Here is a 23,918-nt window from a genome sequence, read left to right as displayed (position 1 = left end):
ATTATTCTACAATGTAGAAAATAGTAAAAATAAAGAAAAACCCTTGAGTGAGTAGGTGTTCTAAAACTTTTGACCGGTATTGTACATACTTGTTTACATATTTGTGCCCATCTCAGTGAACTAATCGATTGCCTAGACTAAAAAGCCAATTTATGCTTGATCCGAAATGTGGTCAGAGCCTCCATATGGATGGTGTGACGCAATTGGGAAGCCTCCAGAGGCATGCAGAGGAAATATTGAGCTCTGTACCGCATCGCCATGCGCCTCCCAAATGTTGTAACATGCGGAGGGCTCTGTATAGCGCTGCATTGACATGACTGGTTGACACTAGGTGTGGGGCGGAACATCCTGTATAAACACAAACTCACTTCCTTGACAACAGCTCTGCACTGCTCTGCATGAAGTGAATACCCTGACCTCTGCGCAGGGTTAGGGTTAGGGTTACTCAATCCAAGATGGCGTAGCAGTGTAGACGTGTTTCTTTAGTCCTCTCGTGTAAGTTTGTATTTTTTCGTATTTCTTGTATATATTTTAACATTTTTTTTCTATCTCTTTTCGATTTTTACTTCGATTATACCTTCCGGTAACCTACCTCACCCAATGTGATACGGAATCGCTATTATTTTTTAACTTTGGAACACTTTCAAGAACCCCCAGTAGCTAACCAGCTAATCAGCTACAAGCTAATTTAGCCATTTTTTGCCGCTGCTAACAGCTTTTACCTTCTGCACAGACACCAGCCCTGTTATTAGCCTGGATATTACTCACCAATTTACCAGCATCGGACTGTCTCTCGACAACAACGCCGGATTCCTGCCGTAATCCCTGAGCCACTACTTCTGATCCTCACAGCTAGCTTGCAGCTAGCGCAGCTAGCGCCACTGCCACGAAGCTAGCACCAGTTAGCAAACACAATTCTACAATTCACAACCTCTCTTTCGCCATCGCCATCCGGCTTGGATTCTCTGTCGACACGACCACGTCTGGTCTGCAGACGAATACCCCATCCGCTGTGCCCTCAACCGGCCTCCGTCTGAGCAGACCCCCTCCGTCTGAGCAGACCACCCCCCGGGCTACTAACTTTAAACGCCGCGTGCTAGCTTAGTGGAGGCCTCCCTGCTCCATCTACGGCTGCCCCCTGGACACTATGATCACTTGGCTACATAGCTGATGCCTGCTTGACTGTCCATTAATTCACGGTACTCCATTCTGTTTATTTGTGTTTTATCTGTCGGCTCTGTGCTTTAACTCAGGATCTGTGTGTAGTTAATCCGACCCTCTCTGCCTAGTCGTCGCCATTTTTACCTGTTGTTGCTGTGTTAGTGGACTAGCTGCTGTTATCTTACCTGTTGTTTTAGCTAGCTCTCCCAATCAAGACCTGCAATCACTTTATGCCTTATTGTATGTCTCTCTCAAATATCAATATGCCTTGCATACTGTTGTTCAGGCTAGTTATCATTATCATTGTTTTGGTTTGCAATGGACCCCGTAGTTCCACTCTCCGTACCTCTGATACCCCCTTTGTTCCACCCCCCACACATGCGGTGACCTCACCCATTGAGACCAGCATGTCCAGAGATACAACCTCTCTTATCATCACCCAGTGCCTGGGCTTGCCTCCGCTGTACCCGTGCCCCACTATACCCCTGTCTGCACATTATGCCCAGAATCTATTCTACCACGCCCATAAATCTGCTCCTTTTATTCCTTGTCCCCAACGCTCTAGGCGACCAGTTTTGATAGCCTTTAGCCGCACCCTCATCCTACTACTCCTCTGTTCCTCGGGTGATGTGGAGATAAACCCAGGCCCTGCATGTCCCCAGTCACCCTCATTTGTTGACTTCTGTGATCGAAAAAGCCTTGGCCTCATGCATGTCAACATCAGAAGCCTCCTCCCTAAGTTTGCCTTACTCACCGCTTTAGCACACTCTGCCAACCCTGATGTCCTTGCCGTGTCTGAATCCTGGCTTAGGAAGGCCACCAAAAATTCTGAGATTTCCATACCCAACTATAACACTTTCCGTCAAGATAGAACTGCCAAAGGGGGAGGAGTTGCAATCTACTGCAGAGATAGCCTGCAAAGTTCTGTCATACTTTCCAGGTCTATGCCCAAACAGTTCGAACTTCTAATTTAAAAAATTAATCTCTCCAGAAATAAGTCTCTCACTGTTGCCGCCTGCTACCGACCCCCCTCAGCTCCCAGCTGTGCCCTGGACACCATCTGTGAATTGATCGCTCCCCATCTAGCTTCAGAGTTTGTTCTGTTAGGTGACCTAAACTGGGATATGCTTAACACCCCGGCAGTCCTACAATCTAAGCTTGATGCCTTCAATCTCACACAAATCATCAAGGAACCCACCAGGTACAACCCTAAATCCGTAAACATGGGCACCCTAATAGACATTATCCTGACCAACCTGCCCTCCAAATACACCTCTGCTGTCTTCAATCAAGATCTCAGCGATCACTGCCTCATTGCCTGTATCCGCCACGGGTCCGCGGTCAAACAACCACCCCTCATCACTGTCAAACGCTCCCTAAAACACTTCTGCGAGCAGGCCTTTCTAATCGACCTGGCCCGGGTACCCTGGAAGGATATTGACCTCATCCCGTCAGTTGAGGATGCCTGGTCATTCTTTAAAAGTTACTTCCTCACCATATTAGACAAGCATGCTCCGTTCAAAAAATGCAGAACCAAGAACAGATATAGCCCTTGGTTCACTCCAGACCTGACTGCCCTCGACCAGCACAAAAACATCCTGTGGCGAACTGCAATAGCATCGAAGAGCCCCCGCGATATGCAACTGTTCAGGGAAGTCAGGAACCAATACACGCAGTCAGTCAGGAAAGCAAAGGCCAGCTTTTTCAAGCAGAAATTTGCATCCTGTAGCTCTAACTCCAAAAAGTTCTGGGATACTGTAAAGTCCATGGAGAACAAGAGCACCTCCTCCCAGCTGCCCACTGCACTGAGGCTAGGTAACACGGTCACCACCGATAAATCCGTGATAATCGAAGACTTCAACAAGCATTTCTCAATGGCTGGCCATGCCTTCCTCCTGGCGACTCCAACCTTGGCCAACAGCCCCGCCCCCCCCGCTGCTACTCGCCCAAGCCTCCCCAGCTTCTCCTTTACCCAAATCCAGATAGCAGATGTTCTGAAAGAGCTGGAAAACCTGGACCCATACAAATCAGCTGGGCTTGACAATCTGGACCCCCTATTTCTGAAACTGTCCGCCGCCATTGTCGCACCCCCTATTACCAGCCTGTTCAACCTCTCCTTCGTATCATCTGAGATCCCCAAGGATTGGAAAGCTGCCGCGGTCATCCCCCTCTTCAAAGGGGGAGACACCCTGGACCCAAACTGTTACAGACCTATATCCATCCTGCCCTGCCTATCTAAGGTCTTCGAAAGCCAAGTCAACAAACAGATCACTGACCATCTCGAATCCCACCGTACCTTCTCCGCTGTGCAATCCGGTTTCCGAGCCGGTCATGGGTGCACCTCAGCCACGCTCAAGGTACTAAACGATATCATAACCGCCATCGATAAAAGACATTACTGTGCAGCCGTCTTCATCGACCTGGCCAAGGCTTTCGACTCTGTCAATCACCATATTCTTATCGGCAGACTCAGTAGCCTCGGTTTTTCTAATGACTGCCTTGCCTGGTTCACCAACTACTTTGCAGACAGAGTTCAGTGTGTCAAATCGGAGGGCATGTTGTCCGGTCCTCTGGCAGTCTCTATGGGGGTACCACAGGGTTCAATTCTCGGGCCGACTCTTTTCTCTGTATACATCAATGATGTTGCTCTTGCTGCGGGCGATTCCCTGATCCACCTCTACGCAGACGACACCATTCTGTATACTTCCGGCCCTTCCTTGGACACTGTGCTATCTAACCTCCAAACGAGCTTCAATGCCATACAACACTCCTTCCGTGGCCTCCAACTGCTCTTAAACGCTAGTAAAACCAAATGCATGCTTTTCAACCGTTCGCTGCCTGCACCCGCACGCCCGACTAGCATCACCACCCTGGACGGTTCCGACCTAGAATATGTGGACATCTATAAGTACCTAGGTGTCTGGCTAGACTGCAAACTCTCCTTCCAGACTCATATCAAACATCTCCAATCCAAAATCAAATCTAGAGTCGGCTTTCTATTCCGCAACAAAGCCTCCTTCACTCACGCCGCCAAACTTACCCTAGTAAAACTGACTATCCTACCGATCCTCGACTTCGGCGATGTCATCTACAAAATAGCTTCCAATACTCTACTCAGCAAACTGGATGCAGTTTATCACAGTGCCATCCGTTTTGTTACTAAAGCACCTTATACGACCCACCACTGCGACCTGTATGCCCTAGTCGGCTGGCCCTCGCTACATGTTCGACGTCAGACCCACTGGCTCCAGGTCATCTACAAGGCTATGCTAGGTAAAGTGCCGCCTTATCTCAGTTCTCTGGTCACGATGGCTACACCCACCCGCAGCACGCGCTCCAGCAGGTGTATCTCACTGATCATCCCTAAAGCCAAAACCTCATTTGGACGCCTTTCCTTCCAGTTCTCTGCTGCCTGCGACTGGAACGAATTGCAAAAATCTCTGAAGTTGGAGACTTTTATCTCCCTCAACAACTTTAAAAATCTGCTATCCGAGCAGCTAACCGATCGCTGCAGCTGTACATAGTCCATCTGTAAACTACCCACCCAATTTACCTACCTCACCCCCCATACTGCTTTTATTTATTTACTTTTCTGCTCTTTTGCACACCAGTATCTCTTCTTGCACATGATCATCTGATGATTTATCACTCCAGTGTTAATCTGCTAAATTGTAATTATTCGATTTATTGCCTACCTCATGCCTTTTGCACACATTGTATATAGATTCTTTTTTTTTTCTACCATGTTATTGACTTGTTTATTGTTTACTCCATGTGTAACTCTGTGTTGTTGTCTGTTCACACTGCTATGCTTTATCTTGGCCAGGTCGCAGTTGCAAATGAGAACTTGTTCTCAACTAGCCTACCTGGTTAAATAAAGGTGAAATAAATAAAAAAATAAATGGTCACCGTAAATGCTGTATGTCGAATGGAGACGTCGGATTGACCATGCACCCAGATGCGCAATGGCCTTCGCTCTCCATAATGCGCTCTCCCCCCCCGCCAATTTGTGCATATTCATTGTTTCATAACTTCATTGTGTGAATTCTTGTCCTTTGTGTACAGTGCATTCGGGAAAGTATTCAGACCCCTTCACTTTTCCTAAATTTTGTTACATTATAACCTTATTCTAAAATGGATAAAAAAAAATATATGTATATATATAACACATACAGACCTCAATCTACACACAATACCACATAAAGTCAAAACAGGTTTTAGAAATTTTTGCTAATGTATTGAAAAAAAACCCACTGAAATATCACATTTACATAAGTATTCAGACCCTTTACTCAGTACTTTGTTGAACAACCTTTGGCAGTGATAACAGCTGAGTCCTCTTGGGTATGACGCTACAAGCTTGGCACACCTGTATTTGGGGAGTTTCTCCCATTCTTCCCTGCAGATCCTCTCAAGCTCTGTCAGGTTGGATGAGGAGCGTCGCTGCACAGCTATTTTCAGGTCTCTCCAGAGATGTTGGATTGGGTTCAGGTCCGGGCTCTGGCTCTGGCTAAGCCACTCAAGGACATTCAGAGACTTGTCCCGAAGCCACTCCTGCGTTGTCTTGGCTGTGTGCTTAAGGTCCTTGTCCTGTTGGAAGGTGAACCTTCACCCCAGTCTGAGGTTCTGAGCGCTCTGGAGCAGTTTTTCATCAACTTTGCTCTGTTCATCTTTCCCTCGATCCTGACTAGTCTCCCAGTCCCTGCCGCTGAAAAACATCCCCACAGCATGATGCTGCCACCCCCATGCTTCACCGTAGGGATGTTGCTAGGTTTCCTCCAGATGTGACGCTTGGCAATCAGGGCAAAGAGTTCCATCTTGGTTTCATCAGACCAGAGAATCTTGTTTCTCATGGTCAGAGTCCTTTAGGTGCCTTTTGGCAAACTCCAAGCGGCCTGTCATGTGCCTTTTACTGAGGAGTGGCTCTGGTCTGGTCATTCTACCATAAACGCCTGATTGGTGGAGTGCTGCAGAGATGGTTGTCCTTCAGGGAGGTTCTCCCATCTCCACAGAGGAACTCTGGAGCTTTGTCAGAGTGACCATCGGGTTCTTGGTCATCTCCCTGACAAAGGCCCTCCTCCCCCAATTATTATTATTATATATATTTTTTTGTACCTTTATTTAAACAGGTGTGTGCCTTTCCAAATCATGTCCAATCAATTGAATTTAACACAGGTGGACTCTAATCAAGTTGTAGAAACATCTCAAGGACGATCAATGGAAACAGGATGCACCTGAGCTGTATTTCAAGTCTCATAGCATAGGGTCTGAATACTTATGTAAATAAGGCATTTCATTTTTTTAAATTTAAAATAAATAAATTAGCAAACATTTCTTAAAACCTGTTTTTGCTTTGTCATTATGGAGTATTGTGTGTAGATTATTATTCCAGTCTTCCTGTTCTCATTGTCTGAGTGGACAAGCTATGCTTCACTTGTGAGAAACAAGTTTGTTTATTTCATTTACGAGTTTTGTCAATTCAGTCATTGTCTTTTGTTTGGAGCGCTCCAGTCAATGTTGAGTAAGGACAGTTCTCTGCCTTTCGATAACCACTCAGTTTGAAACCAAAAAATGTCATGCTCTGATAGAGTGGAAACATCAGAAAATATTCCTAACTGATTACTTCTTATCGGTGTTTGACTTGGACTGAAATAGGTTCCGGTACTCATTTTGGGTGCTGGTACTGTTTACTTTAAGTCAAAGTTAGACATTTTGTAACAAATCTTAGTGGTTATTTTCAAGCTCCCTGCAACCCCCTTACAAAAAAGACTGCAGTCAGAGTGCAGTGTAACTGCAGTATGGTGCAAATACTGCATCCAAAATAACACTTTTTTTACTGCAGTAATTTTGCAGTATAACTGCAGTTCTGCAATCAAAATACCACAGTTGACTGCGGTTACTGCAGTTTCAAAACGGCAATCTTTTTTGTAAGGGCCAGCCTGAGAGGAAGTGACCTACCTACATTATACAAAAGGAAAGTAAAGCAATTGTCGAACACTGAAACAGAAGTCAAAATAGCCACGAATGTTTGTTAACATTACATTTTCCGTTCGGAAAAACGCTTTGGAAGCTGTCTGTCAAATGGTTCGTGTATGTTCCTGTCAAGAAAGTGTGCCGCTTTTCAATTAACTCTACTGTGAGTACACTGTAACAACCTCGCCTCAGTGCCGAACGTTAATTGTTTAGCGTGGCAATACATATTACAATGTAGACCACTGTAGCCTATACTTCGTTACAACGTAACTAAGTACACTTTACATTACAGCCAACAGTCAGTACACCGCAATATCGATAAAGAATAGTGTAAGAAGTGTTGCGGTCTTAAAATACAGTTACTTACTTATTGATAATTTGAGTTATAACCAGCTGTCAAGTTCTTTGTCCCTTGATAGTTGTTTTGTTGTGCAACCGCGAAAGTTGATCTCGGCAATCGTTTTCTTCTTCTTCTTAAACTTGTATTGGCGGATCGCAACCGTGAGGTCTATACACCACCACCTACTGTACTGGCGTGTGATACCGGTCACCGCCTCCCTATCCATCAATTCCTCTTATCTAGCGCTGTTTACACCTACTGTTCCTGAGTATGAGTATATTAAACATCGTAGAAAAATTGCCCCCTCAACTAACCCTACACCCATTTCCACTACTTGGCCCTATCTGATCCTACACCAGGGGCGGAAGCCTGGGACGACAGGATACTATTGCTCAACACAGCTTGTAACTATTCTGCAGTAAAATGTCATACACCCAAGTACTTCTCTGCAGCTGCCAGCACCACAGCAATGTATGTGATTTACGTTCCATTTCTGCGGTACAGTTGATAACCATTGCTATGAATGCTAAATATTCAACATTACTATAGCACATGTTATTCATATCACATTTTATTGCTCTCTGCCTACTCACTGGGATCCTCTTAGGCTCCCTCGCCCTGGACCCATCTTCCTCTACCACTCTCTTCATTGCCTCAGCATATGACACCTTCTGTACTACTCTGATCCTGGCAACCTCAACATACCTTTCTCTCAACGGATACTGCTGATCTCCAGCACCATGGGTACCCATACAGTTAACACACACAACCTCCACGATAATCGAGAATTTCAATAAGCATTTCTCTACGGCTGGCCATGCTTTCCTCCTGCCTACCCCAACCCCGGCCAACAGCTCCGCACCCCCTGCAGCTACTTGCCCAAGCCTCCCCAGCTTCTCCTTCACCCAAATCCAGATAGCTGATGTTCTAAAAGAGCTGCAAAACCTGGACCCATACAAATCAGCTGGGGTAGACAATCTGGAACCTCTCTTTCTAAAATTATCTGCCGCCATTGTTGCAACCCTTATTACTAGTCTGTTCAACCTCTCTGTACACCATGTATTTTTCATAAATGTTTTATGATGAGTATTTATGTATTTCATGTTGCTCTCTGTAATTATTCTGGCTGCTTTGGTGCTATTTGTGATTGTGGCTGCAATGTAAACCTATGATTTATACCTCAAATATGCACATTTTTGAACAAAACATAAATGTATTGTATAACATGTTATAAGACTGTCATCTGATGAAGTTGTTTCTTGGTTAGCGACTAATTTTATCTCTATTTTGTCGGTTTTGTGAAAGCTACCTATGCGGTGGAAACATGGTGAAAATATGCGGTTGTGTGTTTGGCTATTGTGGTTAGCTAATAGAAATACATAGTGTTTTCGCTGTAAAACATTTTTAAAATCGGAAACGATGGCTGGATTCACAAGATGTTTATCTTTCATTTGCTGTATTGGACTTGTGATTTCATGAAAATTATATTATATGATATCCCTGTCCCGTTAGGCTAGGCTATGCTAGTCAGCCTTTTTGATGAGGATGATCCCGGATCCGGGATGGGTATTAAGTAAATTAAGACTGGCTTCTACCTGGGGCCTCCAAATCACTAAGTCTGAGTGCTTACTTGTTTGAACTATGTATGTTATGTGGAAAAGATGGTGCCAAAGAACATGGCTGACGTTTTACATTCTCCCAACCGATTGTGCTATTTTGTAATTTTTTGTGTAACTTATTTTTTTAACATATTGTGTACATAATGTTGCTGCTACCATCTCTTATGACCGAAAATAACTTCGATTACAGGGATTACTCACCGCGGACTGGATGAAACTTTTTCCTTTAACGAGTTCGACGAGAAGGATATCTTGCTTTCACTGGAACAGGCCCAGATCCACACCTTTTGCGTGAAGAAAAGACGCAGGAAAAGGGGCCGCAGATCGGGCAGCCTTCTGAGAATCCATAGGCGAGTGAGTAAACTCCCATTGCCATCCGTTCTTCTTGCTAACGTGCAATCATTGGAAAATAAAATTGATGACCTACGATTTAAGATTATTCTACCAACGGGACATTAAAAACTGTAACATCTTATGTTTCACCGAGACGTGGCTGAACGAAGATACGGACAATATAGAGCTGGCGGGATTTTCCATGCACCGGCAGAACAGAGACGCTACCTCTGGTAAGACGAGGGGTGGGGGTGTGTGTCTATTTGTCAATAACAGCTGGTGCGCGATGTCTAATATTAAAGAAGTCTTGAGGTATTACTCGCCTGAGGTAGAGTACATTATGATAAGCTGTAGACCACACTATCTACCAAGAGAGTTCTCATCTATATTATTCGCAGCCGTCTATTTACCACCACAGAACGAAGCTGGCACTAAGATCGCTCTCAACCAACTCTATAAGGCCATAAGCAAAGAAGAAAATGCTCACCCAGAAGCGGCGCTCCTAGTGGCTGGGGATTTTAATGCAGGCATACTTAAATCAGTTTTACCAAATTTTTACCAGCATGTCACGTGCAACCATTGAAAAAAAATCCTAGACCACCTTTACTCTACACACAGAGATGCATACAAAGCTCTCCCCCACCCTCCATTTGGCAAATCTGACCAAAATTCTATCCTCCTGATTCCTGCTTACAAGCAAAAACTAAAGCAGGAAGTACCAGTGACTCACTCAATACAGAAGTGGTCAGATGACGCGGATGCTACACTACAGGACTGTTTTGCTAGCACAGACTGGAATATGTTCCGGGATTCATCCAATGGCATTGAGGAGTGCACCACCTCAGTCATCGGCTTCATTAGTAAGTGCATCGATGACGTCGTCCTCACAGTGACTGTACGTACATATCCCAACCAGAAGCCATGGATTACAGGCAACATCCGCATTGAGCTAAAGGCTAGAGCTGCCGCTTTCAAGGAGAAGGAGACTAATCCGGACGCTTATAAGAAATCCTGCTATGCCCTCAGACGAACCATCAAACAAGCAAACCGTCAATAGAGGATTAAGATTGAATCCTACTACACCGGCTCTGACGCTCGTCGGATGTGGCAGGGCCTGAAAACTATTACGGATTACAAAGGGAAACCCATACGCGAGCTGCCCAGTGACGCAAGCCTACCAAACGAGCTAAATGCCTTTTATGCTCGCTTCGAGGCAAGTAAAACTGAAGCATTCACAAGATCACCAGCTGTTCTGGATGACTGTGTGATAACGCTCTCGGTAGCCGATGTGAACAAAAACTTTAAACAGGTCAACATTCACAAAGCCGCTGGGCCAGACGGATTACCATGGACGTGTACTTAAAGCATGTGCGGACCAACTGTCAAGTGTCTTTACTGACATTTTCAACCTCTCCCTGACCGAGTCTGTAATACCTACATGTTTCAGTCCCTGTTCCCAAGGAAGCGAAGGTAACCTGCCTAAATGAATACCGCCCCGTGGCACTCACGTCGGTAGCCATGAAGTGCTTTGAAAGGCTGGTCATGGCTCACATCAACAGCATCCTCCCAGACACCCTAGACCCACTCCAATTCGCATACCGCCCCAACAGATCCACAGATGACACAATCTCAATCACACTCCACACTGCCCTTTCTCACCTGGACAAAAGGAACCCCTATGTGAGAATGCTGTTCATTGACTACAGCTCAGCGTTCAACACCATAGTGCCCATGAAGCTCATCACTAAGCTAAGGACTCTGGGACTAAACACCCTCTGCAATTGGATCCTCGACTTCCTGACAGGCCGCCCCCAGGTGGTAAGAGAAGGCAACAACATGTCTGCCACGCTGATCCTTAACACTGGGGCCCCTTGGGTGTGTACTTAGTCCCCTGCTGTATTCCCTGTTCACCCACGACTGCGTGGCCAAACACGACTCCAACACCATCATTAAGTTTGCTGACGATCACCAACAACGATGAGATGGCCTATAGGGAGGAGGTCAGAGAACTGGCAGTGTGGTGCCAGGACAACAACCTCTCCCTCAATGTGAGCAAGACAAAGGAGCTGATCGTGGACGTCAGGAAAAGGCGAACCGAACAGGCCCCCATTAACATCGATGGGCTGTAGTGGAGCGGGTCGAGAGTTGTGAGTTGTGTCCACATCACCAAAAATGTGCTACAGAGGGTAGTGTGAACAGCCCAGTACATCACTGGGGCCAAGCTTCCTGCCATCCAGGACCTATACAAAAGGTGGTATCAGAGGAAAGCCCATAAAATTGTCAGAGACTCCAGTCACCCAAGTTATAGACTGTTTTCTCTGCTACCTCACGGCAAGCGGTACGGGAGCGTCAAGTCTTGGACCAAAAGGCTCCTCAACAGCTTCTACCCCCAAGCCATAAGACTGCTGAACAATTAATAAATTGCCACCGGCAATTTACATTGACCCCCCCCCTCCCTTTTTGTACACTGCTGCTAATTACTGTTCACTTTCTATGCATAGTCACTTCACCCCCACCTACATGTACAAATTACCTCAACTAACCCGTACCCTCGCACACTGACTCAGTACCGGTGCCCCCTGTATATAGCCTCGTTATTCTTATTCTTATTGTGTTACTTTTTATTATTACTTTTTATTTTAGTCTACTTGGTAAATATTTTCTTAACTCTTCTTGAACTGCACTGTTGGTTAAGGGCTTGTAAGTAAGCATTTCACGGTAAAGTCTACACTTGTTGTATTCGGCGCATGTGACAAATAAAGTTTGATTTGATGTGATGTTGAAAGCATGGGAGTGGCGAGTCTGTACATAATTAGTAACATAAATACATTTGACAAGTTCAGCTAATTGAAGCTAATTCAACCTGCAAAAACCAAACATGGCCAACTAAGGCGTAAAATTACTAACAGACCCAGATGAATTTCCATGCACAAACAGTAGATATAAATGAGGATGTTCCATTTGCACACTGACACTCAGGCATATATATATAGACAGCCCTGGCATGCCAGACAGGCCGTGTGAGTTGTGTGGGCCTGGTTATTTGTCAAGAAGCCAGGTTGGGAGGCCAGTCTGTACTGTGGCATAAGGAAATAGTGTTCCATAAAAACCAGTACTCACTCCTCTCCAATTTTACCCTCCCTCCCCCACCCCCTACCACCTCTCAGCCACCACTCTGATTCTACAGTGTACAGTTGGATATGATTATGTAATATGCCCAAAAGCGATGGCAGCAAAGGCAGCAAAACACTCTTAGGCGCCCTTTATTCTCCCCAGAGCCCAATGGGTCGACCGGCCAGGTCTGGTGCCAGTGCTCCTGTGTCAGTGGCAGTCATCTTGGTTTTCCTGGGAAGAAACCAGGGCCTTGTTCATAGTTTATTGCTCTTGGTTTACAAGGAGAGAGAGCTAGAGGAAATATGGGGTGAAGAGGTTTGTGTAAAGAACGCAATGCCATATAATTTAGCCCCGATGCTGAGTGAGCCGTTTAAAACATTTAGGACCATCAGAGGGGGGCATAAGCTTCGATCCATCTTCTGAAGGAAAAACATTTGATAAACTCTGTATGTGTCATTGTTTTTCCTGACTAAATTAGTCACGTAGCCAATGGTAAAAAAAGAAAACCTGTGCAGTTGGAGACTTATTGGGGTGAGTGTATGTACCTAGTGTGTGTGTTTAGTTTTCCTAATGGTCTATGGAAAGGGCAAGGAGTTAACCAAGTCTTTCTCCTACTCAGACTTTCCTCAACCTCGTCAAGACGCCCAAAAAGGAGAGGAACGTTTCCAGGCTGTTAGTATGATTCACGAATCTCACTCGTCTAAAATTAGAACTCTAATGAATTACACCATTGTCGATCTTTGGGCTGAAACTAGAGTATGTTGATTATTCTTAGCAAATTACTACAAGATTAGTCTGTCACAGATGCACAGTAATGTACAATGCTCAACCGAGTTAGTTACTGTAAGGAACATTTGCCTCTGGGGGTGCTCTTGAGCCAAATGAGGTCCCCTAAATGGACAGAAATATTGTCCAGAAATGATCTAATTGAACAGAAAGGATCCACATTTCAGCATGGAACTTATGATGAGTAAGTGGTATTCAACTTAAACTCTAATCTGTCATAGCCTTTTGGAAAGAAACTATTGAACTGTGTGCTATGATGCCCTTGCTATGTACTGTACGTCGTACGGTACTGCTTTGCTTTACATGTGAATGGGTTGTCAGGATGAGTGGCACGTCATTACAATGTGATACGGTACAAACGTGCGTTCTTGTACAGCAGCTAAACTAGCTAGAACAGTTCCAACTTTTACTCTTGTCTCAGAGTATGAATAAAACATCACTTTTGATCTCACATTTGTCACCTAACATTTTTTTGGGGGAAACAGTGCCTTTAACTGTCTACCTGTTACTCTACCTATATCATTCACCAGTCTATTCTCAGAATGCAATGTTCAACATATGATTTCCAGTACATCCAGTTGGCACAGACATCCCAATACGTTGGCATAGCAAATGGGGCCATCAATTGGGTTATACATTGGATATACATGTACAGGCTATATATGTAATGACTAGGCCCTGCCAGCCATAATACAGCCATTCATTTCTATGGAGGGACGTAAAAAAGCAGACTTTTCTCCTGACAGACAGTGAGTGGCTGTGTCAGAGCCCTGAGCGGAGGAGAGGAGATGGGAGGCTGAGTGAAAGAAGCTCTTATGGCCGGGCGCTGTGGCATTAACGCCAGGGACTATTACAGTGCAGTATACAGCTAAACCCCACAGAGATGACTGAAGAATCCCTGTGGCGCAATCCCAAGTGACACCAGCATCTGTTGGTTGTGGAGATGAACTGCATGAATGAATGCCAGGAATCCATCAATGAGAATTTATTTATCCACCTTCTTAAAATGAAGTCTGGAGTTTGTGTGCTTGTATTTGTGTGTCACTGTTAATGTCCCTTGGAATTATTGTAATGTCTATTTAAGAAGTTTCCCTGTCTATTAATATATTTACCAAAAAACAGAACTACACTGAACAAAAATATAAACAGAACATGTCAATTGTTGGTCTCATGTTTCATGAGTTGAAATAAAAGATCCCAGAAATGTTCTATATGCACAAAAAGCTTATTTTTCTCAAATTCTGTCCACAAATTTGTTTACATCCCTGTTAGTGAACATTTCTCCTTTGCCAAGATAATCCATCCACCTGACAGGTGTGGCATATCAAGAAGCTGATAAAACAGCATGATCATTACAGAGGTGTACCTTGTGCTGAGGACAATTCAAGGCCAGGCTAAAATGTGCAGTTTTGTCACACAACACAATGCCACAGATGTTTTGAGGGTGCGTGCAATTGGAGATGTCCTCCAGAGATGTTGCCAGATCATTTAATGTTCATTTCTCTACCATAAACCGTCTTCAACATCATTTTAGAGAATTTGTCACAACGTCCAACTGGCCTCACAACCGCAGACCACGTGTAACCACGCCAGCCCAGGACCTCCACATCCCTTTTCTTCACCAACGGGATCATCTGAGACCAGCCACCCGGACAGCTGATGAAACTGTGGGTTTGCACCAGTGGAGGCTGCTGAGGGTAGGATGGCTCATAATAATGGCTGGAATGGAGTAAATGGAATGGCATCAAACACATGGAAACCGTTCCCCTTATTCCGCTCTAGCTATTACCACGAGCCCGTCCTCCCAAATGAAGGTGCCACCAACCTATTGTGAATTGCACAGCCAAAGAAATTCTGCACAAACTGTCAGAAATCGTCTCAGAGAAGCTCATCTGCGCACTCGTCTTCCTCACCAGGGTTTTGACCTTACTGCAGTTCGACTTCAGAGGGCAAATGCTCACCTTCGATGGCTACTGGAACACTGGAGAAGTGAGTTCTTCACGGATGAATCCCGGTTTCAACTGTGTCGGGCAGATGGCAGACAGCGTGTATGGCGTTGTGTGGACGAGCGGTTTGCTGATGTCAACGTTGTGAACAGAGTGCCCCATGGTGGCAGTGGGGTTATGGCATGGGCAGACATAAGCTACGGACAGCAAACACAATTGCATTTTATCGATGGCAATTTGAGTGCACCGAGATGCCACGACGAGATCCTGAGGCCCACAACATGTCTGCCACGCTGATCCTTAACACTGGGGCCCCTCGGGTGTGTACTTTGTCGTGCCATTCATCTGCCGCTATCACCTCATGTTTCAGCATGATAATGCACGGCCCCATGTCGCAAGGATCTGTACACAATTCCTGGAAGCTGAACATTTCCCTGTTCGTCCATGGCCTGCGTACTCACCAGACATGTCACTCATTGAGCATGTTTAGGATGCTCTGGATCTACAGTACGTGTACAACAACGTGTTCCAGTTCCCGCCAATATCCAGCAACTTCGCACAGCCATTGAAGAGGAGTGGGACAACATTCCACAGGCCACAATCAACAGGATCACCTCTATGCAAAGAAGACGTGTCGCACCGCATGAGGCAAATTGTGGTCACACCAGACACTTTTTTTAAAGGTATCTGTGACCAACAAATGCATATCTGTATTCCCAGTCATGTGAAATCCACACAGTAGGGCCTAATGAATGTATTTCAATTGACTGATTTCCTTATATGAACTGTAACCCAGTAAAATATTTTAAATTGTTTTTGTTCTGTGTATATTGCTCCTCTCTGTCTTCCTTGTGGGTTTGTTGAATTACAAACTGTTGAGGAAGGCCTACTAAGCTAATAAAATAAACATCATGATTTTGTAATTTGATGAAGTGGTCAAACAGAGTAACCAATGTCGTATGAAAGGACTGTAAATGTATGAACATAGCCCTGTGAACTATATTTGGCTCAGGGTGTCTTATTTGAGAATCCCTATTTCAGGTGTAAATGGAGCCTCAGAGGTTTTAAAACCATGCAGGTATTTTTGTTTGCCATAAATCAGCCTTTATGGAACAATGCTTGAAAGTGTTGATTGTTTGAAATATCTGGATTTGAGGATAGATTCTGAATGATCTTTTGTGAAGCATATTGATTATATTAGAAAAACAATTAAATACAAGCTTGGGTTACTATACAGATGTAATAATTGTTTTACTGTATCCATTAGAAATACTGTACTTTAGAAACACAACTGCTGCTTCCTCTATCCTAGACTATGGTGACATCTATCAAAACACAACCAAGACCTTGCTTTACAAATTAGATTTCATTTATAACAATATTTGCAGATTCACAGATTCGATGCCATTCAGTTGAGCTGAGTTCCTGGAGAAAGACACTTCGTCTAAAGTATTCTCAGTCTCTGGAACAAACTGTCTGTACAGTATCTGAACCACATGTATCTGATCAAATCAAATGTATTTATAAAGCCCTTCTTACATCAGCTGATGTCACAAAGTGCTGTACAGAAACCCAGCCTAAAACCCCAAACAGCAAGCAATGCCGGTGTAGAAGCACGGTGGCTAGGAAAAACTCCCTAGAAAGGCCAGAACCTAGGAAGAAACCTAGAGAGGAACCAGGCTATGAGGGGTGTACAGTCCTCTTCTGGCTGTGCCGGGTGGAGATTATAACAGAACATGGCAAAGATGTTCAAATGTTCATAGATGACCAGCAGGGTCAAATAATAATAATCACAGTGGTTGTTGAGGGTGCAACATGTCAGCACCTCAGGAGTAAAGGTCGAGACCGAGTCTGCGTCTCTCACATGGATAGGCAGACCATTCCATAAAAATGGAGCTCTATAGGAGAAAGCCCTGCCTCCAGCTGTTTACTTATAAATTCTAGGGACAATAAAGAGGCCTGCGTCCTGTGGCCGTAGCTTACGTGTAGGTATGTACAGCAGGACCAAATCGTAAAGATAGGTAGGAGCAAGCCCATGTAATGCTTTGTAGGTTAGCAGTAAAACCTTGAAATCAGCCCTAGCCTTAACAGGAAGCCAGTGTTGAGAGGCTAGCACTGGAATAATACGATCACATTTTTGGGTTCTAGTCAAGATTCTAGCAGCTGTGTTTAGCAGTAACTGATATGCATTTAGTGCTTTATCCGGGTTACATCAATTCACAATGTATAAATCACAAAACTGCATTGATACCACTTTATTTTTAAATGTACAGTATCAACTTACATTTCCCTATATACAGTACCAGTCAAACGTTTGGACACACCTCCTCATTCGAGTGTTTTTCTTAATGTTTACTATATTGTAGAATTATAGTGAAGACATCAAAACTATGAACTAACACATATGGAATCATGTAGTAACAAAAAATATATATATAATTTGAGATTCTTCAAAGTAGCCACCCTTTGCCTTGATGACAGCTTTGCACACTCTTGGCATTCTCTCAACCAGCTTCACGAGGTAGTCACCTGGAATGCATTTCAATTAACAGGTGTGCCTTGTTAAAAGTTCATTTGTGGAATCAGTTGTGAGCCAATCAGTTGTGCTGTGACAAGGTAAGGGTGGTATACAGAAGAAAGCCCTATTTGGTAAAAGACAAAGTCCATATTATGGCAAGAACAGCTCAAATTAACAAAGGGAAAGCCAGTCCATCATTACTTTACAACATCAGTCAATATGGAAAACTTCAAGAACTTTGAAAGTTTCTTCAAGTGCAGTCGCAAAAACCATCAAGCGCTATGATGAAACTGGCTTTAATGAGGACCGCCACAGGAAAGGAAGACCCAGAGTTACCTCTGCTGCAGAGGATACGTTCATTAGTTACAAAATTGCAGCCCAGATAAATGCTTCACAGAGTTCAAGTAACAGACACATCTCAACATCAACTGTTCAGAGGAGACTGTGTGAATCAGCTCTTCATGGTCAAATTGCGGCAAAGAAACAACTACTAAAGGACACCAATAAGAAGACGAGCAATGAACATTAGACCGGTGGAAATCTGTCCTTTGGTCTGACGAATCCAAATTTGAGATTTTTGGTTCCAACCCCATGTCTTTATGAGATGCAGAATAGGTGAACGGATGATCTCCGCATGTGTGGTTCCGACCGGGAAGCATGGAGGAGGTGTGATGGTGCTTTGCTGGTGACACTGTCAGTGATTTATTTAGAATTCAAGGCACACTTAAGCAGCATGGCTACCATAGCATTCTGCAGCGATGCGCCATCCCATCTGGTTTGCACTTAGTGGGACTATCATTTGTTTTTCAACAGGACAATGACCCAAAACACCAAGGCTGCGTAAGGGCTATTTGACCAAGAAGGAGAGTGATGGAGTGCTGCATCAGATGACCTGGCGTCCACAATCACCCGACCTCAACCCAATTGAGATGTTTTGGGATAAGTTGGACCGCAGAGTGAAGGAAAAACAGCCAACAAGTGCTCAGCATATGTGAGATCTTCAAGACTGTTGGAAAAGCATTCCTCATGAAGCTGGTTGAGAGAATGCCAAGAGTGTTGTGGTGGAATATTCTATTCAAGGGAGAGAGACTGTGTCATTTCTTCAAACAATCATCTTGATTCAATATTGTTTAATTATTGCAATAATGAAACCGTCAATCCAACAGTCTTGACTGTTGGGCCGAGAGCCTAACTGATAATGATAAAACAGAGAACTTATATAGGTCCAAAAAATTCTAAGTCAGACTGGTTCCAACTCCCATAAGCCACCTTGGTTATCTACACAGGATGTTGTTTACTTCCAACCCGGCTTAGTTTCCCAGATGCCAGGATGATGAGACAACGAGGCATTGTTCTAAATTCTAAATCTCTATCTTGGGTCACACACACCACATCTTGTCTATAGAATGCCAGCTTTAGGTAATTATTATTAGCCCAAGCTATATAACAAAACTAATTTCCTTGACCCTACGCCCAGACTAACCACAGGAAGCTAGAGTGGAAACCATGTCTTTAACAGTTGTCAGCCCAAGCTTCAAAAGACTCCTCTCAGTTAACTCAGAAAGGGAGAGAGAGTCCTAAGAACCTTACTCTATTTCATAGAACGACCATTTAGTGCACAAATATAACAATCTTGTATTCCTGCTACCACAGTGTGCAAAGCTGTCATCAATGCAAAGGGTACTTATTTGTATTAGTAGTTGTAGCAGTAGTTTGCATTAGTTGTAGGCCTATTAGTAGTTGTACAACAATTAGACAGTACTTGCCATATTATTCTACTTAAAAGTATTGTGTACATGTTTTATTTGGACACTTGAAAACAAAATGGTGCATCAAGGGATTTCATCCTGAAAAATGTCAAATAAATAAATATACTAATGACAGTGTCTTTCTACGTTGACTGTCGATGCAAGCTGCAATACTGCCATCTGTAGGATGATAACAAGAGTGCAAGCTATTTCTACTGTACACTTTGGATCATCCTTTAACCTTTATTTAACTAGGCAAGTCAGCTTGGAACAAATTCTTATTTACAGTGACGGCCTACCCCGGCCAAACCCTAACGATGCTGAGCCAAAAGTGCGTTGCCCTATGGGACTCCCAATCACTGCCGGTTGTGGTACAGCCTGGAATTGAACCAGAGTCTGTAGTGACGCCTCAAACACTGAGATGCAGTGCCTTAGATCGCTGCGCCACTCGGGAGCCCTTAAGTGAAATAATGTGACAAAGGAGATGATTATAGAAATGCATATAAAAAGCCAGTCTACATTTAGCTGTACACATCCATGTAATAGCCTATGCAATATGATTTTTAGGCAATAGCAGTACGTTTGTGTGCAAGGCTGAAATTCATTTCTTCATTTTCAAGCTGTTGGCTACATCCCTTACCAGCACACTAAGCCAATACTACATGGGGCAACATGAGATACGAACCCTTGCCACAATCTGCGACAATTACATGGATTAGGCACTTTACACAGAGAGCAACTTGACCAGTCAGTGAAATACAAGTGATAGGCTAGTTGCTTTGATGATCAGAACGTGCTGTTGGACTGTTAAGGAAGCTTCCATGAATAAGGGTTGGAACACGTCCAACTAAGTCTACAATTTTAATTGGCTGCAGAAGATGTGCCAGGGTGTATTCACTGCCACCTGGTGAGGTTAGCAAAGGGCTAACGAGTGCCATGTTATCGGATGGGACCAGCTACAATTTAGCTTTCTGTCACATGCAAGTAAATCGACAATTTTAATTGGCTGATACACATTTTGTGTGTGAGAACCTGTTTAACTTTAAAAGCTTGCTTACGTTTGTAGGTATGGCCCCAGTATATTCTGACATGGGAAACAGCAGACAGACAATAACACATTGTTATCAAAAGGGTAGTTGAGTCATTTACCATGTCTAATAGTTGTTTTTGTGAGGCATTCCTTCACAGTTTCCTCATATACAATCCATTCATGGTCCCGTCCATAAAAACAGTTCTAAACACTACTGTCTGGTTCTGAGGACTCCCTAGGGGCCCTAAAATGGAGTGACCCCTCCAAAGACAATCTGTGCACTCAGCACTTTTAACGACCTAGTACAACTATGCCACTGCACTAAATTATTGGCATCAGCCCTGTGTCCCAGACAAGAATACTTAATTGTCCAGAGTGTGTTTCAGTTCTCTTACTCCAAAAAACATAGTCACTGCTTCGTGTATAGGTCTGACATGATTGTGTGTGTAATAATATTAGTAGAGCTTAACATGTCTATGGTTTGCGTGGTATTAATGATTACTAATGGAGAACAAAATGGAGGCCCAAGATTATGGAGAATGTCCCCTTAATGAGGCATGCACACAGTAATGTTGAATTCTTTGACTGGAAACAGGCATTCAGTATGCCCAAACGGAGGTATTTATTAGGTAATTCATTTAGAATAATATTGTGCCACATTCTTTCTGGCCATTTACAGTTAGACGTGCATACTTGTCCTCTGGATCATAACCCATATGATCCAGACAAAAACTATTTCATTTTCCTGTTCTTGGCAATGAATCAGAGTTCAGTAAGTTGTTACTTTGCACATACTCAGCCGTCTGAATGCAGTGTAGGGACTGACAGCCACAACTCACTTTAATACTGGAAAGAAACCAACCTAATTGGTTTGTCAAATGACTGAGGGCAAAAGGTGGGGAATTCCATGCTCCAAGCAGGTTCATTGGGATGAGTCTTATTCTGAGGCAGAACGGAACAATTTCCACTAGCTGGGCCAGCTGCATAGTTAGAATTGGCTATATTGTAAAAATTCATGATTTAAGGTTAGGCATTAGGGTTAGCAGTATTATAAAGGTTAGGGTAAAAATACGAATTTATGGCTTTGTGGCTGTGCCAGTTAGTGACCGCCCCACAGAGATTGCTCCAGAGCAAGATTCATGATGAAAAACACTGACCTTCTCCTCCAATGGCATGCTGATACATCCAATAGTAGTAGATCTTGCTGATACATCATCCAGTCTTTGTTAGGAAAGGGCTGCCACCATTCCACCTGATGTTTTAGCTGCCTTTTTGTGTTTACTGTACCATTTTGTTTTCAGTGAGTGCCTTTGTACTACTGTATGATGGAAATATCGACAAAATGTAAGCCTTCCTCACCTTGAATCTTTGGCACATATTTTCTCTCACAGTAAAATCAGTCTTATGGTATAGACCAGGGGTACTCAGCTCTTACCCTACGAGGTCCGGGGCCTGCTGGTTCTGTTCTGCCTGATAATTAATTGCACACACCTGGTGCCCTAGTTCTAAATCAGTCCCTGATTAGAAGAGAACTATGGGAAAAAAAGAGTCGTGGAACTGGCTTCATGGTCCATAGCTGAGTTTGAGGGGTATAAATACTAGGCTGTAGAACATTCACACAAAAAAAACTGAACGTGCCTGGATGACCTCTACTAAACACTATGTACTGATTCAGGGATGTGTGAAGAACCACAGGGATGTCCAGCAAGAACAGAGCCAAAGGATGTTTATTGTCACCACACAACACACTCCGGTTCACTTTGGGTACTTATCCATTCATGTGTGGTTTCTTGGAGGAAAGAGAAATGGAAATAGAGTTAACCATGCAAAGTTACACACAAGGCAATTAGGCCTATACTTTATTGCGCACTACTGCATCATGAGTGAAGCTAAATACAGTAAAGCGTGTACTCAATTACACACTACAAAGATAAACATGCCTAGAGCTAAACATTATTGCAGTGCCTGAATCACATCCATGAACATGGATGGCTAAATAGTTAGTAGGCCCAGGTAGAGCCTGAAGCTAGCGTTAGCCACGTCAAGTATGCTGTAAGGCTAGGATAATGCAATGGGCCTGTAGCATACAATTGGTGGGAAAGGCACTGCCACTGTAGTATACAATTATACCAGTAAAGGATCCACAATCTGCACAATAAGGACTGAAATGTGAGACAATGGCTTCAGACTGAACAGCCCCCATGTAGCCATTATCATTAGCAGTGGGCTACAAACATTTAGCAGGTCACGCTAACAAATGATTAACATCCCTGCAAACAGACTTCACTATCAACTCTCAAATAGGGCTACGTACATTACTTTACACGCTCACAGTACCACAGCGAACACTTCTTTGTTGCTAGCTCTGCGCCCATGTGTCCATTTCCCTCTCTTTATCAGATTAGCCACGCCCAGTAGGCAGGCAGCAGCAAGGTAATTACACGTGGAAGCAGTGATTTGTTTTTTTGGCTGGTGAATTGTGGTCTGCACTGGCCTTTTTTAACAGTACCTCAAGCACCAAAACACTTTTTTACAGTTCTATAAAGCGATGATATAGACTATTGTTGCTGACTTTTGGATGAGTGCTGGATGCCATGGCTCCAGTCGACATGTCTGGCCTACATCAGAGAAAGGCACATATCCAACATCCAATTTCCCAAGCCTCTCTCTGTGCCTGTGTGTGTTTAACAGGCAGTGTTGAGAAGACCCCAAACCCTCACTCGCCCCCAAACACTTCCAAAATGCTGCGTCCAAACTAGCTTAGATAGTTGTTTGGCCTCAGTACAAACAGTCAGCTCCTATTACGAAAGATTGTGGATCATTCTGCATCTACTTAGCCTTTGGTCTTTTCTCTCATGTAGTGAAAGTCCATAAACCTGAATGTGAATGTTTGAATTGTTATACTCTCCAAAGGGATGCACTCTTATTGTAAAGAATTAACTGGAAATGTGTCCCAGGTTTACTGATACTGTATAATAAAAAATTATATGATCATATTTTAATATTATTACAAGCACAGTCCAACACACCAAAACACTATATCCATGTTCATTCTGAGTTATGCTTTTCCCCCCCAAAAAATATTTTAGCAATACTTCTAATCCTCTGAACAGGAGGTAGAAAAATATTATGGATTTAGTTTTATCAGCCTCATGTCAATTTCACCTTTATTGTGAACAGAACCTATCAAATAGCAACCATTCACTAGTACTGTAGAGTAGTGTGGTTCCGTGGTACTGCTTTAGTTTTCAGATCCTCAGACTGTTTGCATGACCTCACACTATTGGCAAGACGATTCGACACTACCTCTCTACTACAGCTCTCTCTTTGTCTCACTCTCTCTCTCTCTC

General features: G+C 43.7%; 1 protein-coding gene across 6 annotated transcripts in view; it reads right to left on the bottom strand.

The window, feature by feature from the left end:
• The window catches only part of ppip5k1b (diphosphoinositol pentakisphosphate kinase 1b), a 78,487-nt gene extending 70,843 nt beyond the window's left edge, over positions 1-7,644 (bottom strand). For all 6 annotated transcript variants that reach the window (XM_071326656.1, XM_071326658.1, XM_071326660.1 and 3 more), the window contains exon 1: positions 7,502-7,644. The gene's annotated coding sequence lies outside the window, so the exon portion shown is untranslated. The remainder of the gene's footprint in view (positions 1-7,501) is intronic.
• Positions 7,645-23,918: the final 16,274 nt, after the last annotated feature.

The sequence above is a fragment of the Salvelinus alpinus genome, chromosome 9 (assembly GCF_045679555.1).
Source record: "Salvelinus alpinus chromosome 9, SLU_Salpinus.1, whole genome shotgun sequence".
NCBI lineage: Eukaryota > Metazoa > Chordata > Actinopteri > Salmoniformes > Salmonidae > Salvelinus > Salvelinus alpinus.
This window is presented reverse-complemented; position numbering and strand designations above follow the sequence as displayed.